Source organism: Antechinus flavipes, chromosome 5 (genome assembly GCF_016432865.1).
Source record: "Antechinus flavipes isolate AdamAnt ecotype Samford, QLD, Australia chromosome 5, AdamAnt_v2, whole genome shotgun sequence".
NCBI lineage: Eukaryota > Metazoa > Chordata > Mammalia > Dasyuromorphia > Dasyuridae > Antechinus > Antechinus flavipes.
In genome coordinates, this window is record NC_067402.1 from 87,867,547 (window position 1) to 87,887,354 (window position 19,808).

The following is a 19,808-nucleotide window of genomic DNA, read 5'->3' on the forward strand; positions in this document are numbered from 1 at the left end:
ATAAATTAATTTCATGGCAACATGCCATAAATGTTCATTGTAAAACTGATATTTAGTGGGAAAAGAGCCAAGCTTTGAATATAGAAATTGGGGTCCTGCTTTCCCCAAACTGTAACAACCAGAGTTTAACTTGAAAAAGTCAGAGCTCTTAAACTATGGATATTTATGATGAAATAATTATAGCCCAGTATCTCATCTCTATAAGGAGAGCAAAGTAGCCTCCAACCTCAACTTTCTAGTCTTCCCTGTCTCCCTTAAAGAAGGGGGTAGAAGGGTGAAGACTACAGATATCTATTCTTCCTCATTAGAGCTACATAATGACAAATCCATGTTATATGTGGGGGAGAGTTCACATAAAACAAACCAAAAAAAAAAAATTAAAAAAAAAAACCTAAAACTAAACAAAAGGCTCTTCTGCCCTCAACTTGCTAATTTTCTAATCGGGGAAGACCTCAATGAAAAAAAAAAGAAAGAAAGAAACTGAAAGTGAAAGAAGAGAATTCAGTGGAGTCAAGTGTAGAGCTCATAGAGGAATAGAGGCATGGCTGCCCTGGGCTTTTTTCTTTAAATGCAGTTTCTGAGAGAAACCAATCAAAGAAAGGGACCATGCAGTATGATTACCTTCCAGCTTGAGGATGCTTTTGAGAAAGAATGAAATTCTTGCAGGAGAAGTCTGCTATAGCATGATGGGAAATGTCTGCAGAATAGTGTATATGACCAAGAGAGGAATGAAGAAATGAAGAAATTTAAGAGATAATAGTGAAATACTATGATATAGAAATATAATATGATATGATATGATACATAACCACACAGACACATACACACATATCTTTATATTAATCAACTTAAAATTCAGGATGTGCAAGGCAATGAAAAAATATTAATTCAAATGAAAAACATCTGGGGTTTTTAGTTGAATACAAATTCAGCAGAAATCAATATTATTTTTCATACAAATAGTAAAATCTTAGCACATTAATGGAACAATAATATTCAGATCAGAGGAAATAACAATGACACTATACTCTGATGAAATAATCATCTACAGAGTTTCCTATTCATTTGTTGGTGTCACATCAGGTACATTGATCACTTGGCTGGATGACTTCTTTTTGGACATTAGTGAAAAGATGCTCAATCAGGAATAGATTTAACTAGATAACCTCTGAGTCACTTACAACTCTGAAATTATGCACTGAATTTGTACTCTACCCTAAAAACTCCATGGAAGCCATAATATTTGGGAATCACTTGAAGATACTAGACATATTTGGGTTGGATAAGAGAACAGCTGAGGATGAAAATTTGAAGATCTGTCATATTAAAAAGGAAAAAGATTTATGCTGGAGTCTTTCAGCAGGGTTGAGGGTGGGGAGACAGGAATCAATGAGTAGAAGCTATAAGGAGAAAGACTGATTTAAAAAGTTTAAAAATAGTTTTGCCTAACAATTTAATAGGATGTCCTGATAATTAATGTTTTTTCTCTCATTTACAAGTAGTTGATCAAAAATTGAATGCCTACCTTTCCAAAGTTATTGTAGTGACCAACATTATGAAAATAAAAATTTGAACTTCAATATAAATTTTATTTCACTCCAAATATAAAGCAATTTTCCTTCCTACTAGACAATGTGTTATACTTTTTGATATAGTATGGTAGAGTTGATAAATCTAAGATTTGGGAATACTTGAATTTAAAACAATTTCATGACAAGTCACTTAATCCATCTGATCTTAACTTTTCTTATCTGTAAAATGGAGCTACTATATATTTAATTTACTTATTGTGAAGCTAAAATAATATAATGAATGCAAAGCACTTGAAGAATCTTAAAATGCCATATGAACATGTTATTATTCTCATTTTCTTCAATTTTTAAACTGAACACATAGCTTAGATGCACAATAACAGAGACTTACAGAAAGGAAGGCCATCTTCAGGCTTGATGGGACATGAAACATTTTTTTCATGACCTTAGCTACCATAACGGAATCATGGAATGTTTGTACTAACATTAATGAATTAAAAATGTCTTCTCTAATGTTTCTACCTTTGGTTTCCATTGATGGGGAAATACTGACATTTCCAGAGAACCTTACATTGAATTATTTTATACAGACTAGCCCTATCCAAGAATTGATGTTACAGTCTAGTAAGTCTAAGAGTATTCCATGATTCTGAATAAAATATCTCTGTGTAAGATAACACTGGACTTAAATTTCTTAACACTTGGAAGATCAGGAAAAGTTTGGAAGTTGAGCTTCCATGTAAATAAATAGTTGGCAATGTCATAGTAAACCCCAAATACAAAGAGGTCAACAACCAAAAGCATGTCCATCAAATTGAGCAAAGTTTCAGTGGTAAGAAGCAGTGAGATCCAGGAGTAGATATGGGAAAAAAATCTGTATTAATGTATAGGTTTGATTATGATTTTATGATGTCTCTGATATCAGTGTAGGAATTCCCTGGAGTTATATAGATTGAATAGAAGGGCAGGAAAAAGCTTCTATATCAATTGACTTTGATGTCTCACTTTTCTTCAATGTAAACTGTTTAGTTTGCCAACTAAGTTATGTTGAGCAAAAGGACCACATATAACACTTTAGAAAGAATATATCAATAGGGTTAAAAGACAAGAGGAGAGGAATACCATTAATATCCCCCTTAATTTATGATAATTAACATAAAATGTCAGGAGAAATATTTTCCAAGGAAGCAAGTTGGGATCCACCAAGTCACTAAGGCAAATTTCTTCTCTGTTTAAGTTGGAAGATCTGATAGGATCACTGACTATGGACTCAGTTTAAAAATTGTATCATTCTTTAGCCTGCTCTACTTTCACTAACAAACTCATCTGAAGTCTCATTTTGGCTCAGAGGTGAGCCTGAGTTCTTGAAGACCATACTAAGAAAGCTCTGTCAATTCCCAGCTAAGATGAGACAGCTTTGACATGGGTCTATTAACACACTGCAAGTTGATTCCTTAAGGACCAGCTTAGCAAAGGTAAGAAATTCTATATTGAGCACCAAATGATGGATTTATTTTTTATTGCAATAAACATAAGCAGAGTCCTTCATCCGAAAGTATTTCTTGAGCCAAATACACATCAATTTCAACTTACTCTCATCTCTATACCTCTTTGTTGACATAAAAGTGAATTGTACTTTTACAAGGAACATAAGGAAGAGTTTCCTTATGTAGGAATATACAACCCAAAGCAAAGAATTGCAAAACTGAAGTAGTTAGGTGATGCAGAGACTAGAGTGCTGGATTTCGAGCCAAAGCTTAACTTTGAATACTATTTCAAACACTTAGTAGTGACTCTCGACAAGTCAAGCAACCTCTCTCAGCTTCTGTTTCCTTATTTATAAAAAGGTATTGTGAGGATCAAGTGGGATTTTGGGTAGACAGATATAGATGGAAATATATGTGTATGCATGTATATATGTATATATACATGTGTGTATATATATATACGTATATATATAATATATAAATTTGAAGTGATACATAAATATTAACTAGTATATTTATTCTACCTGTGGATGCTACCCTTCACCCTCTGTTTTTTTCTATAAGACAGATATAATCTGTTTCAGAGGATTTGAGAGTTGAAGCATAGCTCTTTGATAAAACTTGGCAACAGAAAAAGAGCCTCCAGTGAATATTGGAGAAGGGTGGCAATATTAACAGGTGGGGGCCACCAGAGGCCAAAGGAAGTAGCATCTGACAAATGTTATGATTTTATCATTTGCTTCAAAGTAATCCATTAGTACTTTTGTTGCTATTCTTCCAAATGTATCTAATATATGTGATAGTGCTGTTACTTTACTAAATTCATTTGCTTCGAAGTAATCCATTAGTACTTTAGTTGCTATTCTTCCAAATGTATCTAATATATGTGATAGTGCTGTTACTTTACTAAATTGAGCACTTGGTATACGTTATGTACTGAACTAGGTTCTGAAGATAAAGATCTATAGAATGAATAAGTTTCTATTGGCAAAGTATTTAAAATAATAATAATAATTATTATATCTAACAATATGCTATAAAATAATATTAGTAGTAATGCTATATCATAAACAGGGATAGAAATAGTCCCTGAATCCATGACCTAATTGGTAAGAACAAGGCTTCTCAAAATTTTTACAGTTGTGATCCCTTTCACGTAAGAAATTTTCAGATGGTCCCAGGTATATAAGAATACAAACTGGATATACAAATCTAACATTTACTGGTAATAAAGCCTCTTGTATAAGTTACTAGACTCTCTGTGGGGTGCATAATTTAGCAAGCTGGGATACAGAAAAATCCCAAGTGAGGAAATTCCCTCTATTGATGTAAGTAGACACTTTCTTTGCAATTTAAAGAATTAGAAAGTTCAGACCCTCCACTTGTGCCTCTTTGCATCCCTCACTTCCTTAAAGATGCAACTCAAGTATCATTTTCTGCATAATGCCTTTCCCAGACCTCATTTGTTAATTCCTCCCTCTCCAATCTATCAAGTATTTGGGATAAATTATGCATAGATTTATGACATTTAGGAAGCACTATAGAGTACTGGACTCAGAAAGACTTATTTTCCTGACTTCAAATCTGAACTCAATACTTACTAGCTGGGTGATGCTGGGAAAGTCACTTGATCCCATTTGCCTCAGATCCTCACATAAAATAAGTTAGAGAAAGAAATAGCAAAGCGCTATTTTTGCCAAGGAAAATCCCAAATGAAGTCATGAAAGATCAAACACATCTCAAATGATTGAACAACAATATGCATACACACACACACACACACACACACACACACACACACAGTTGCCTATATCAGTAATATGTAAAATTCTTGAGAAGCTATCCCATTATTTTCTTTGTATCCCTAACTCTTATCAGAGTGACTAGAACATAATAGGTGCTCAATAATTGTTTGTTGAGGATTGTTATAACTAACAATAGAAAAAAATATGTCAGGGAATAATGAGGAGCATGAACATACTGTTTTAACCCTCATCATTAACTTCTAGATCTCTGGGGTTAATTATTACATATGAGCACATGAAGGCAACATCCTTTGATTTCTATATTCAATAATTACTATAACTAGAATTTGTGTCAATTTAACACATTATAAATATTGTCTCATTTCATTGTCACAACAATCATGGGAGGTAGATGCAATTATTTATTTTACATACGAGGAAATGGAGTTGAGCAGATACTACACGATTTCCCCAGAGTCACAAGCTAGTTTGAGGCTATATTTGAATTTATTGTCCTAAACTAAGATCTAGCATTCAATTTATTTCACCACTCAAGTGTCCATCATCATTACCATCATTAAATCTGCCCTTAAATTTAAAAAATAAAACTCTGTGTGTGTCTGTCTCTGTGTCTTTTACACACACACACATAAAAAAAAAAAAAAGATTTCTTTCTGAGTTCCTTTCATAAGCAACACTCTAAGCACATTAAAGTCACTTTTACTATCAGGGCCTCAGTTTCCTCATCTTTAAAATATATTAGATGAGAGAATCATGATGTTGGGACCTTTGACATCAGAAAAATTTCAGGGGATTGTGAATTCATTTTCTGCTATTTTGAAATGTTTATTTTTATATTATTGGTTTTGCTTATACTCTTTTGTTTTTTGCATTTTAAAGCATTATGCTAAAGGGCCTATGACACACCCAAAAAGATGAAGAACTCTTGTACTAACCAATCTCTAAGGACCCTTCTAACTCAACATCTTTAGTTCTATGATCAAAATTTTACCTTCCAGATTTAATGCTCTATAAATCTGTAATTCCAAGTGCATGTTTACTAATCAGTAATTGTACTAAAAAGAAACTGAGCTGGAGTGCTAGGAATGAAGAAAAAGAAGCCTTGAAATTATAGTAGACACTAGGATTCAACATTTCTAATTTGTGAATTGCTCATAGTAGGTACTTAATAAATGTTGCCTGCCTTGCATATATCAAGGACACATCTTTGTACAAAGTTCTCTAGTATAAAATATTATATTATATAAATCCCCACACTTCTACACAGTTTACCCACAATAGAATTCAATAGAATGTATATCTTTGTATTTGCAATTTTAGAATGAGCGACATAATAGTTTCGCCAAAGGTATTAAGTTATTACTTCTCTAACTAGGAGTCACATGTGTTAATGCAATAAAAGTTGTCTAACGATGTAGGGATCACAGGATTAGAAAGTGAAATTTACCTTACAAATTATCTAGTCTAAGACTCATTTCTAGAATCTGTGTCAGAAAGTTTTCAAATGACTCTAAGTCATATAATCACTAACTGGTAAAGTTCAGATGGAAACTAAAATTGAGTCCAATATTCTTTTTTATTCTTCCACATTGGATAGGAGAGGGAAGGATGTTTTAAGTGGTATTCAACATTTTGGTAGGGTTTAGTCTAGGAAGAAACAATTCTTGTCTCGTGTCTAGAGAACTGACTTAAAAATAAAAATAAAGACCCAAGTTCAATTCCTGTCTCTGATACATATTGCTTGATGTATCTTTGGGTGGCTATTTCACCTCTTAACCTTTTAAACAGCTCTATAAGACTATAATTTACAGTGAATATTCCTACCTACATTAGCAGGGGGAGTTTATTTACAGGGGAATTTCCTATACTACTGAAATCCATTTCCTGTCTACCTCAGGAACTAAATGTTTTTTCATACTTTGCAAATCTAAGATTTTATGATTTAATTAATTTTATCTCCCTTTGTCATCCCAGTTTGTGCCTAGGGTAGGACTAAATTCACAAATAACATTCAGTTAATATCACCAGAGCATTATCCCTTTTCTCCCTCCTGTGTGATTAGGAGAATGTCAGAAGTGGAAAGCTTTAGTTTGCTGCCAGGGAACATACCTTATAAGCCTAGCTGTCCTTTCATTTTAATGGTTGTATAAACAGGTTCTCCAAACAGGCAAAACCCTTATTAATGGAATGTTCCCTGTCAACTACCAAAGCTAGTAACATAAACACAGTCACTGAAACAAATACCACCCCCCTTAGGTGCCAGCAACTAAATTTGCCTCAAGGGATGAAAAAAGAATAGACCTGATAAAAGTAGACATTTCCTAGTTAAAAGACATAGTTCCTTTGATCTCTGAGAATACTTCTCAGTGTATTATTGCAGAATTCATTGCTCCCAAAGTTGGAAGCCAAAGAATATCACAAAGATTCAAGATGGTTATTTACTGGATCATTAGTCTCATTCCCACTGATCATGTAGTTCCATTGCAATTTGTAATGTTTTCTATACAAAATAACTAGAGAAAAAACTGTTCATCAATTGGGGAATGGTTTAAAAATTATATAATTGCAAGTAGAATTATATAAATGAGATAGAATATTATTACATAGCAAGAATGTGGCAGATTCAGAGAAATCTAAGACTTGTATGAATTAATGTGAAATAAAACAACCAAAACAAGTACAACTTATTCAGTGACCACAATAACACAAAGGAAAACAGCTCTAAAAGATTTAAGGACTATGATCAATGCAATGAATAACCTCTGAAGGCTGATAATAAATCATCCATCCCTACTTTTAGAAAAGTGATGGACCAGAAAAGCCAAATAAGGCATGCATTCTCAGATATGGCCAACATGAATATTTATTTTGATTGCCTATATTTGTTACAAGGGAGGAAATCTATCTAATACTATTTAATGATAGTAGTTTTTTTTTTTTTTAAGAAATTAGTATCAATCAGACATTTAAAACACACAGAAGGCACAGATGAACAGGGTTGATTTATTCCTATCATCACCTAATAATGCAAATAGTGTTCCCCTTTAACTTTTGGTGTGATGGGAGGGAAACTCTGAGGAACTCTCCTCTGAGAGAGACCCACCTCATGGAATCAAGATAAATAGTTTCATTCTTTTATTTTGGTGGGACTAGCTACACCTTCTATTGAGTAGCTGTATCCTCTATTGAGTAATTGCAACCTCTATTGAGTTGAAAGTTAGTCCAGGACCACATCTACTTAGCTCAAATTTAAGTGGTCTCATTCAACTGGAAATCTAAGCATGGGGGCAGTGACAACATTGAAGGAATCTCATTCAATTGAAATTTCAGTCTCATATTTCCTATTAAAAGGCAATTTTAAACTCATTTTCTTGCAGAATGTCCGAAGCAGGATTATGCCTTGTCAAGGAATCTCTACTTGGCATAGCTGCCTCCTAAGATTCCTGCCTGCTGTGAAGACATTCTCTTCTCAGTGATAATTCTTTTTTATTTCTCTGCCAGGATTTCTCTGCTAGAATCTTTATTTCTCTGTCAGGACCTTGCCACTGAGGAAGTCAGCCTCCCTAGCAAAACTGATTTCTGCAGTGCCAACAACAAAACTTTCTTTTTTGCCACTAATATTTTGGGTTTCCGAATTCTTTCATGTGTAACCTGCCCCAACCAGAAAGGGATTCTCAAACCTCAACTCTCTGCACTGCCACTAACTGATCACTACCTACTATTAAAGTTAATAGAAACTTTTTAAAAGACACATGTAATACATATGTTGGATTTAATATATATTTTAACATATTTAACACATATTGGACTACCTGCCATCTAGGGAAGAAGTTAGGGGAAAGGAGGGAGAAATTTGGAACAGAAGGTTTTGCAAGGTTCAGTGTTGAAAGATTGCCCATGCATATATTTTGTAAATAAAAAGCTATAATAAAATATATGTATTTTAAAAAAAGACACATGTAATAGAAATTCATTCTTTCATAAACAATCTTCTTTTCTGTTCTTTGAATAATGAAATGTTCATTTTTTTCTCTGATGCTTAAATTCATAAAAAAATGAATATTTTAAAATAGTAGATATTTACAATTTTAATTTTTACAAAATATTTCATATATATTATCACATCTAATCCTCACCAAAACTCTTTTAGGCAAGTCTAACTTTTCATCCCCTTTTAGAGAAACTGAAAATCAGAGAGGTCTCGTTTTAAGGTTAAGAATTTGCCCAAAGTCACAAAAATTTAAACTTAGGGGCATTTTCAACTTTTCAAAGTATAACTGTCAAACTAAAAAACAAAATAAACTTTGGTTGTTTTGGGGATATACTTTGATGCAGAGAATCTCACCATACCACACCATATTATTTAGGTAACAGGGTGCAGACTTTCCCCATATCAGGGCACTAAAATGATGAAGTTATTCACAAAAATGGTAAGGTATGGGGTGACACCCCAAAACATATTAGGGTTTTGGGCTGGTGTCAAGTGTTGTCTCAAAAGAATTTGTAAGCTTAGACATTTCCAAATCAAGAGGCAAAATTTTTATTACACTGCTAAGTGTGGGCTATATTTCTTTTTTTTTTTAATTTTTATTTAATAATTACTTTATATTGACAGAATCCATGCCAGGGTAATTTTTTTTTTTTTACAATATTATCCTTTGCACTCGTTTCTGTTCCAATTTTTTTTTCCCTCCCTCCCTCCACCCCCTCCCCTAGATGGCAAGCAGTCCTTTATATGTTGGATATGTTGCAGTATATCCTAGATACAATATATGTTTGCAGAACCGAACAGTTCTCTTGTTGCATAGGGAGAATTGGATTCAGAAGGTATAAATAACCCGGGAAGAAAAACAAAAATGCAGATAGTTCACATTTGTTTCCCAGTGTTCTTTCTTTGGGTGTAGCTGCTTTTGTCCGTCATTTATCAATTGAAACTCAGTTAGGTCTCTTTGTCAAAGAAATCCACTTCCATCAAAATATGTCCTCATACAATATCGTTGTCGAAGTGTATAATGATCTCCTGGTTCTGCTCATTTCACTTAGCATCAGTTCATGTAAGTCTCGCCAGTCCTCTCTGTATTCATCCTGCTGGTCATTTCTTACAGAACAATAATATTCCATAACATTCATATACCACAATTTACCCAGCCATTCTCCAATTGATGGGCATCCATTCATTTTCCAGTTTCTAGCCACTACAAATAGGGCTGCTACAAACATTTTGGCACATACAGGTCCCTTTCCCTTCTTTAGTATTTCTTTGGGATATAAGCCCAATAGAAACACTGCTGGATCAAAGGGTATGCACAATTTGATAATTTTTTGGGCATAATTCCAGATTGCTCTCCAGAATGGTTGGATTCGTTCACAACTCCACCAACAATGCATTAGTGTCCCAGTTTTCCCCCATCCCCTCCAACATTCATCATTATTTTTTCCTGTCATCTTAGCCAATCTGACAGGTGTGTAGTGGTATCTCAGAGTTGTCTTAATTTGCATTTCTCTGATCAATAATGATTTGGAACACTCTTTCATATGAGTGGTAAGAGTTTCAATTTCATCCTCTGAAAATTGTCTGTTCATATCCTTTGACCATTTATCAATTGGACAATGGCTTGATTTCTTATAAATTTGAGTCAGTTCTCTATATATTTTGGAAATGAGGCCTTTATCAGAACCTTTAACTGTGAAGATGTTTCCCCAGTTTGTTGCTTCCCTTCTAATCTTGTTTGCATTAGTTTTGTTTGTACAAAGGCTTTTTAATTTGATGTAATCAAAATTTTCTATTTTGTGATCAGTAATGGTCTCTAGTTCATCTTTGGTCACAAATTTCTTTCTCCTCCACAAGTCTGAGAGATAAACTATTCTATGTTCCTCTAATTTATTTATAATCTCGTTCTTTATGCCTAGGTCATGGACCCATTTTGATCTTATCTTGGTATATGGTGTTAAGTGTGGGTCCATGCCTAATTTCTGCCATACTAATTTCCAATTATCCCAGCAGTTTTTATCAAATAGTGAATTCTTTTCCCAGAAATTAGGGGCTTTGGGTTTGTCAAACACTAGATTGCTATAGTTGACTATTCTGTCTTGTGAACCTAACCTTTTCCACTGATCCACTAATCTATTTCTTAGCCAATATCAAATGGTTTTGGTGACTGCTGCTTTATAATATAATTTTAGATCAGGTACAGCTAGGCCACCTTCATTTGATTTTTTTTTTTCATTAATTCCCTTGAGATTCTCGACTTTTTATTGTTCCATATGAATTTTGTTGTTATTTTTTCTAGATCATTAAAATATTTTCTTGGAAGTCTGATTGGTATAGCACTAAATAAATAGATTAGTTTAGGGAGTATTGTCATCTTTATTATGTTTGCTCGGCCGATCCAAGAGCACTTAATATTTTTCCAATTATTTAAGTCTGACTTTATTTGTGTGGAGACTTTTTTATAATTTTGCTCATATAATTCCTGACTTTCCTTTGGTAGATAGATTATTCTGAATGGAATTTCTCTTTGTATCTCTTGCTGTTGGGTTTTGTTGGTGATGTATAAAAATGCTGAGGACTTATGGGGATTTATTTTGTAGCCAGCTACTTTGCTAAAATTATGATATTTCTAATAGCTTTTTAGTAGAATCTCTGGGGTTCTCTAGGTATACCATCATATCATCTGCAAAGAGTGATAGTTTGATTTCCTCATTGCCTACTCTAATTCCTTTAATATCTTTCTCGACTCTTATTGCCGAGGCTAGTGTTTCTAATACGATATTAAATAATAATGGTGATAGTGGGCAACCTTGCTTCACTCCAGATCTTACTGGGAAAGGTTCCAGTTTTTCCCCATTGCATATGATGCTTACTGATGGTTTTTAAATATATGCTCCTGATTATTTTAAGGAAAAGTCCATTTATTCCTATGCTCTCAAGTGTTTTTATTAGGAATGGCTGTTGGTTATCAAATGCTTTTTCTGCATCTATTGAGATGATCATATGGTTTTTGTTTGTTTGGTTATTGATATAGTCAATTATGCTAATAGTTTTCCTAATATTGAACCAGCCCTGCATTCCTGGTATAAATCCTATTTGGTCATAGTGTATTATCCTGGTGACGATTTTCTGTAATCTTTTTGCTAATATTTTATTTAAGATTTTAGCATCAATATTCATTAGGGAGATTGGTCTATAATTTTCTTTCTCTGTTTTCAGCCTACCTGGTTTAAGTATCAGTACCATGTCTGTGTCATAAAAGGAGTTTGGTAGGACTCCTTCAATCCCTATTTTTTCAAATAGTTTATTTAGCATTGGAGTTAATTGTTCTTTAAATGTTTGGTAGAATTCACATGTAAATCCATCTGGTCCTGGGGATTTTTTCTTAGGGAGTTGATTGATAGTTTGTTCTATTTCTTTTTCTGAGATGGGACTGTTTAGGATATTTACTTCTTCCTCTGTTAGTTTGGGCAAACTATGTTTTTGGAGGTATTTTTCTATTTCATTTAAGTTGTCGAATTTATTGGCATAAAGTTGGGCAAAGTAACTCCTAATTATTGCTCTAATTTCCTCTTCGTTAGTGGCGAGTTCTCCCTTTTCATTTTTAAGACTAACAATTTGATTTTCCTCTTTCCTTTTTTTAATCAGATTTACTAAGGGTTTGTCTATTTTGTTGGTTTTTTCATAGAATCAACTCTTAGTTTTATTAATTAATTCAATAGTTTTTTTACTTTCAATTTTATTGATCTCTCCTTTTATTTTTAGAATTTCAAGTTTAGTGTTTGACTGGGGGTTTTTAATTTGTTCCTTTTCTAGCATTTTTAGTTGCAAACCCAATTCATTGACCTTCTCTTTCTCTATTTTATACAAATAGGCCTCTAGAGATATGAAATTTCCCCTTATTACCGCTTTGACTGCATCCCATACATTTTGGTATGATGTCTCATTATTATCGTTTTCTTGGGTGAAGTTATTAATTATGTCTATGATTTGCTGTTTCACCCAATCATTCTTTAGTATGAGATTATTTAGTTTCCAATTATTTTTTGGTCTACTTCCCCCTGGTTTTTTGTTGAATGTAATTTTCATTGCATCGTGGTCTGAAAAGGATGCATTTACTATTTCTGCCTTACTGCATTTGAGTTTGAGGTTTTTATGTCCCAATATATGGTCAATTTTTGTATAGCTTCCATGAACTGCTGAAAAGAAAGTGTATTCCTTTCTGTCTCCATTACATTTTCTCCAGAGATCTATCATATCTAACTTTTCTAGTATTCTATTTACCTCTTTGACTTCTTTCTTATTTATTTTGTGGTTTGATTTATCTAATTCTGAAAGTGCAAGGTTAAGATCTCCCACTATTATAGTTTTACTGTCTATTTCTTCTTGCAGCTCTCTTAATTTCTCTTTTAAGAATTTAGATGCTACACCACTTGGTGCATATATGTTTAATATAGATAGTGCTTCATTATCCATGCTACCCTTTAGCAAGATATAGTGCCCTTCCTTATCTCTTTTAATTAGATCAATTTTTGCTTTAGCTTGATCTGAGATCAGGATGGCTACCCCTGCTTTTTTGACTTCACCTGAAGCATAGTAGATTTTGCTCCAACCTTTTACCTTTAACCTGCATGTATCTCCCCGCTTCAGGTGTGTTTCCTGTAAACAACATATTGTAGGATTCTGGCTTTTAATCCATTCTGCTAACCGCTTCCTCTTTATGGGGGAGTTTACCCCATTCACATTTATGGTTAGAATGACCAATTCTGTATTACTTGCCATCTTGTTAACCCCGGTTTATGCTTTTCTCCCTTCTTTCCCTTTTCCCCCCTTCCCAGTATTAAGCTTGTGAGCACCACTTGCTTCTCACAGCTCTCCCTTTTTAGTATCCCTCCCCCTGCCTTAGAGTTCCTCCCCCTATCTTACCCCTTTCCCTCCCAGTTTCCGTATTCCCTTCCGCTTAGCTTATTCCTTCCCTTTTCACTTTTCCCTTCTCACTTTTCAATGAGGTGGGAGAAGTTTCACCATAGATTGAATATGTCTTAAGATTTTTCACTTAAAGCCAATTCTGAAGGCAGTAAGATACCCACTATATTCATCCCCCTCCATTCTTTCTCTCAGATATAATAGGTTTCCTATGCCTCTTCATGAGATGTACTACCCCCACTTTACCCTTTTTCTGGTACAATGTCCTTTCCACATCAATTTCTAGAACAAGGTATACATGTATTCTTTATACATCTATATAGTCAAAATATAGTTCCCAAGATTAATCTTTACTTTTTTAGATTTCTCTTGAGTTCTATATTTGTAGATCAAACTTTTTGTTAAGTTCTGGCTTTTTCATCAGAAATAGATGAAATTCGCTTACTTCGTTGAATGTCCATCTTCTTCCCTGGAAAAAGATGCTCATTCTCGCTGGGTAAGTTATTTTTGGTTGCATACCAAGTTCCTTAGCCTTTCGGAATATCATATTCCAGGCCCTTCGATCTTTTAATGTGGATGCTGCCAGATCCTGGGTGATCCTTATTGTGGCTCCTTGATACTTGAATTGGGTTTTTCTAGCCGCTTGCAATATTTTTTCCTTCATCTGAGGGTTCTGGCATTTGGCCACTATATTCCTTGGTGTTTTGATTTTAGGATCCCTTTCAGTGGGTGATCGATGAATCCTTTCAATGTTTATTTTTTCCTCTGTTCCTATGACTTCTGGGCAGTTCTCTTTGATAATTTCCTGGAAAATAGTGTCCAGGCTCTTTTTTTCATCATGTTTTTCTGGAAGTCCAATGATTCTCAGATTGTCTCTCCTGGATCTGTTTTCCAGGTCTGTTGTCTTCCCCAGAAGGTATTTCACATTCTTTTCCATTGTTTGATTTTTTTGGATTTGCTTGACTGATTCTTCTTGTCTCCTCGAGTCATTCAATTCCAATTGTTCAATTCTGATTTTCAGTGAAGTATTTTCTTCACTCACTTTTTTAAAGTCTTTTTCTAATTGTCCAATTGAGTTCTTTTGTTCTGTGGAATTTTTTTCCATTTCGCCAATTTTGTTTTCCAGTTCACCAATCCTATTTTTCAAGGATTTTACTTCTTTATCCACTCTCTCTTTAACTGACTTCTCCAGGCTCTTTTGCCAAGCCTCCCTCTCCTTTTCCCAAGCTTCCCTCTCCTTTTGTCAAGCCTCCCTCTCCTTTTCCCATTTTTCTTCTAGCTCCCTTGTGAGAGCCTTTTAAATTACTTCTATGAGGTTCATCTGTGCTGAGGAACAGATGATCTCCTCCTTTGGGGATTCACCTGGGGACTGTCTGTTTTTAGTCTCCTCAGGATTTAGAGTCTGCTCTCTATCTGTATAGAAGCTGTCAAGGGTTAAAGTCCTCTTCAGTTTCTTGCTCATTCTGTCTAATAATCAAAGACAAACTAGCAAAGAAAAACAGAAAAAACTGGAGTCTTTCTTTGGGGGAGGGGCTGGGTGTGTTACCAAGCTTCCTCTCCAGACTGCGGGGGGCAGCAGTGAGGCACTAGCCCGACTGTGCTGCGCCTGCGCTCTGAGATCCCAGAGCGTGCTGAGTCACTGTGGGGGGGAAAAGGGGGGAGCGGCCAGGTCCCAAGAGACTCCAGCTGTTTGGGGTTGTATTCTTCACCCCCGGTGTTTTTCGCTTCTCTGCTGGGCTGCTGACTTGCTGCCGGAGCAAAGTATCCAGTCCTGTAGCGAAGCTCTCCCTGCAGAGATGGCTGCGATCACTCCCCACCCCCTCTCCAGTCTGCTCCCGTGCTCTCACTGACGCTGCCCTCAGCCTGTGCCCGATCTAAAACCGTCCCAGCCCTCCAGTAAAGACAGACCTTTCTTGGAGAATCTCAAGGATGGCTTCTCTTGGTAACTATTTGTGGGTTTTTTTTCAGTCAAGCATTAGTTCAGAGGCTTGTAATGAAATGGATAGTGAGAGAAAGTGTGGAGCTTACACAGCTGTGTGCCGCCTCTCCGCCATCTTAACCGGAAGTCAGTGTGGGCTATATTTCAAGAAAAGTTAGCAGACTAACCCCAAAAAAGAGTTAACCATAAGGAGAAGAAAGATGCTGTGAGGCAGAAGCATACCATTGACTGATGGGCTAAACCTAAAAAGAATTAGCTATAAAAAGGAGCAAGATACCATAAGGTAGAATTATGGCAGTCTAGCCCCAAAAGGAGTTAGCTATTGTGAAGCTTAACAAGTAGACTGGCCCCCAAAAGAAGTTAGCTGTAACAAGGAGAAAGGAAGCCATAAGGCAAGAGTACAATGTGGCAGACTAACTCTAAAAAAGAGTTAAGGAGAATCTTTTATGAATGAACAAATATAACCTCAAGGTTTTGAAATTATAATTTGGCTTTCTAATTGGATATAGTAAAGGGATTCCAGAGACCTCCACCTAAGGTAACACTGTAATCAAAAATTCACTTGAATGAAAGGCCTACTTAAAAACAAAATGGAGGAAGGATCTGCTGGGATCTGGAGACAGTACCTACTGAAAATGACTAACTGGGGGTTTTTCTAAGGACTGATGCTTGTTTGGAGGGTAGCTAGTTCATATCTTGCTTTTCATGATGTTGCCCATAAGCACTAACTCATTTCCTGGAAATACCCAAGAAACCCATTTCTGTAGCAGAAGATGATGAAAACATTCCTGGGCACTTAATGATTGTTGGCAAGAAATATGCAGGTGACCTGGGATTGAAGAGAAGATATAGAATGGTGATCAACTGAGGTGCAGATGGGGTGGGGAGGCAATCTGTCTATTATATCTATATCTATCTATCTTTTTATCTATATCCTTGGAGGACATCAGATAAAATGGCCTTCTGGGTAAATTGCTGGGATAATTTATTTAGGGAGCAAGGCAGTTTTACAACATAAATGTTAAACTGAATATGCTTAATTTTTTCTGTGAAATAAGAAATTGGGAAATCACTTTAAAATGTATCTGCTTTTGGTTTTTCTTCCCCAGGTTATTTTTACCTTCTGAATCCAATTCTTGCTGTGCAACAAGAGAATTATTCGGTTCTGCACCCATATATTGTACCTAGAATATACTGTGACATATTTAATATGTATAGGACTGCTTGCCATCTGGGGGAGGCAGTGGAGGGAGAGAGGGCAAAAATTGGAATAGAAGTGAGTGCAAGGGATAAATGTTATAAAAAATTACCCAGGCATGGGCTCTATCAATAAAAAGTTATAATTAAAAAAAATAATAATAAATAAAATGTATCTGCTTTCCATGTTTTAAAAAAAGGCCCACTTTAGGCTGAGATAATCCTATCAGTGCTCCTCTCTGCTTATCTTAGAGAGGCTTAGAGGTTTCTAGATTGTTCAGAGTGATTTAAGCTTTCTTTGCTAAAGCCTATGTGACTCCCCAGGATCTGATCAATGTCAAACCATATCTTACCAATATTTGACCATACTATATGGTTTGCAATCTATTGCATTTGTGCAGAGGACCAGTTTGTAGGTACATAAAAGTAAAATTAAAAAAAAAATTTTTTTTAATGAATTGAACTAATCCAGGATCAAACAAATTTATCTTTTATCCTGGATGCTCTCTTTGGTCTGGATTTTGAGATAAATTCTCCAGATTCTTATTTATTTATTGTGATATCTGCTGGCTTATGGTTCTTGAGACATCATAGTATTTAGATTTAGAGTTAAAAAAAGGTTGGATCTGAATCTTGGCTGTATTGGTCACTAAATAAGTAAGTGATCTTGAGCAAGTCACTAGGATAAGTTCTCTCTGGACCTTTCTCATTATGTTCAAAAATAAAGGGATAAATTCCCTTCCAACTCTGAATTCTGTTATTCAAATGGGATATGTCCCCACATCTTACTTTTCCTTGTCCTTGATAAATGTAAAAGCAGTCAAGGGAGATAGCTAGCTTTGAGTATTTGATGGAACATACTTTTTTTATGGTCATCTCTTTTTCTTCTGAATAACAAGCCCTTTATTCTATGACTTCTGTTTCCTTTTCTAGGTACCTTCAATGAAGCAGGGCAAATTGAGGTAGCATACACAAAACAAACTTTAGATATGAGAATCATCCAACTAGTTGAATCAATTAGCTTTGGGATCCAAAATGTCCATTGAGTTGCCTATTTTAATCAAATTATCATCATCAAAAGAAGAAGATGGACATTATGATGTAGAGAAAAGAGATTTAAACCTAAAGTTACAAAACAAGTTACAGACATATGATTCTGGGTAATCACTTCATGAACCTTAGTTTTTTCATATGTTCATAGAGAGAGTGTGAACTAAATGATCTCTTAGGTTCCTACAAGCTCTAGGTCTGTGATTCTTTGGGAGTATTCCAGCTAAACTCCAAACCTCCTTGGCAGAATTGCAAAGACTTCTTATGCTAGTGAATGTCTAAATGTTTTGACTTTGGCTTTGGCAAGAGGACCTTACCTAGCTCACCTTTAGCTTCCTTCGAAGTGCATTAATATTTTGATCCCTACTACTCTAATGGCTTTTTTTTTGTTCTCATTTGCCTTTAATGACAGAATATTCAGTCTTTCAATTAATGGTTCTATGGAAAGAGCACTAGATTTGGAATCAAGGGACCTGTGACTTTTAAGTCTCTTCTCTCCAAAGCAGATAATATAATCTTTAAGGTTCCTCTTAGCCCTTAATCTTGTGATTTTATAACCTTGGAACGGACCCCAGCAAAGTTTCTATTTTTGCCCCCAGGGCAGGTGCAGGAGGTTTGGATTATGTAAATAGGCATAGTTAACCACACACCCAAGTGCAAGGAGTTTGAATCTTAGTAGACTGGATACCAGGAAGCTCCATGCTTTTATTCTTTGTTTTTCTCAAAATTTGATTAATGGTTAAAGAAATAAACATCTCCCTAGAGAGGGTCTAACTAATGAGCAAAGAGTAAATCCCTGTCTACTCCTACCTTTCCCTATAAAATACCTATCCTATGGCTTGCCATCTAGGTTAAGGGGTGGGGGAAAGGAGGGGAAAATCTAAACCACAAGGTTATGCAAGTTCAATGTTGACAATTTATCCATGCATATATTTTGAAATAAAAAGCTTTAAATTTTTTTAAAAAGATAAAATACCTATCCTGGAGGACATCCTTAGACAATCAGTCTCCTGGTGCTACTTGATTTGGTGCTGTTTTATGTTAACGATAAAGTCTTTTCCTTTGGGAAACCAGTCTGATATCTAGGTAATTTTTACCCATCAAACCTGCTCTCCCACTGCACTCTCCCTCTGAACTTTTCTCATTTCCTATCAAGTATTATTAACTTCCTTTAGCATTCTTTCTTCTAGGCTGCAGAATATTTGCTGTAATTTGAAGATGTGTCAGATTGTTAATCTGGAGAATTCATTTCATGTGAGGGGCATAATTAACTAAAAAATGTGGTGCCAGTGTCATGCTTTCCAGAGATAAATACCTAAGGTGACATGTCTGGAAAGCATCAACTACAGTGTCTCTTAGAAGTGTGGTGGATGGTGAGAGTTCAAACTGAAGAGTTAGAAGGCCTGCTTTCTACTGCCAACCCTCACTATTCTTTTGCAAATATGGGCCTTCCTCTCGCTGGGCTGTTTTCTTGTGGGTAGAATAATAAACCTGATCATCTCTGAAGTTTCCTCTACCTCATACATTCTGTGATTTTAAAATCATATCCTGCAAAAAGCAGAAAATCTTAGGCATCTGGTGAAGGAACATTTCTCTGCTTATCTATTTCTGTAGATAAATTTTATGCTCATATTTATCTTGTCAGGCTTTCTTGTTTCAGATTTGGTTGCTCTTGCTATATCTTTTTCATTTTTAGTAATAAAATGGAACTGAATAAAACATACAAAAGCTTATTTCTTTCTCTATCTGGATAGGCATTATGCCAACCTTATTTATCCTAAGTCCTATAGCATTATGATTATCTTACTCTGAGCTTATCAACTCATGTCTCACTTTCTAGTACAGTTCTTTGTTCCTAAAATCAGAGGACTTAGGATACTTTTTGTGGAGCCCAGACTTTTAAAAGAAGCAGTCAGGGAG